This window comes from Hipposideros armiger, unplaced genomic scaffold (genome assembly GCF_001890085.2).
Source record: "Hipposideros armiger isolate ML-2016 unplaced genomic scaffold, ASM189008v1 scaffold_218, whole genome shotgun sequence".
NCBI classification, from domain to species: Eukaryota; Metazoa; Chordata; class Mammalia; order Chiroptera; family Hipposideridae; genus Hipposideros; species Hipposideros armiger.
This window is the reverse complement of record NW_017731568.1, coordinates 77603-78562: the sequence shown is the minus strand read 5'-3', so window position 1 is coordinate 78562 and position 960 is coordinate 77603.

Below are 960 nucleotides of genomic sequence, written 5' to 3'. Positions count from 1 at the left end.
CATCTTAGCTGTGGAGGGCAGTGTCACTGGCCCTCATATGTGGGATCCGAACCGGGGCCCTCTGGCGTCCCAAACCAGTTCTTAACCATCGCGCCACTCGGCAGGCCCCCAACAATATATTTTGAAAAATTATACACCAAAATCTCGTAGCTTATTCTAGAAAAGCTAAATTGATTCAAAAATGGAAAACCTACCAATGTAATTCAGGACATGAAAGAACGAAAAGAGAAAAATCATCATCTGTATTAGGAAGAAAACTTTTGATAAGTCTTAGTGCTGATTTATGATTTATTTTAAAAAGCAAGAACTCTTAGCAAACGGAGTAGAATGGAGCTTCCTTAATTCGATAAAGATTTTATACCAATTTTAGATACATCTATTAAAGATTGGAAACAAATCATTGTAATTTAACACAGTGCTTCTAGGGGAGGAAAAATAATTTTCCCTCTGCCCTCGCAAGTTTTTAGCTGAGACCCTTGTAATAAACGCGAGATTAACAAGAGAAAAACAGAAGTTTATTAACATGTATAACTTATGTATACATGGGGGATAGCTGGAGAAAAATGAGTTATTCCTTGAAGTGGCTTAAAAATCAAGATCAAATACCAGATTGACAGGGAAAGGGGAAGGGAGATGTAGAGCTCTTAAGGGAGAGTAAATGATTTTTAGGAAAGATAAATGGGCTCTTAGAAGAACAGATCGGAGGTATGATAGTTTGTGACAAAATTTGTCTAAGTGTTGTGTAGACTTCTAGTCGCCTCTCCTGTGATAAGAGTCAATTTTCTCTGGTTTGTGAAACTCCTGGGGAGAGGATTTATGACAATAGAGTTCCTTTTGGAGGACTTGTCTTTAGGTAGATAAGGGTAATTCAGAGAAAGCCTTTCCCTACATTTGCTGTTTTCCAAGTGCCTACAGATCAAAATAATCAATATACCAAAGTGACATCATGTTTCAGGGTGG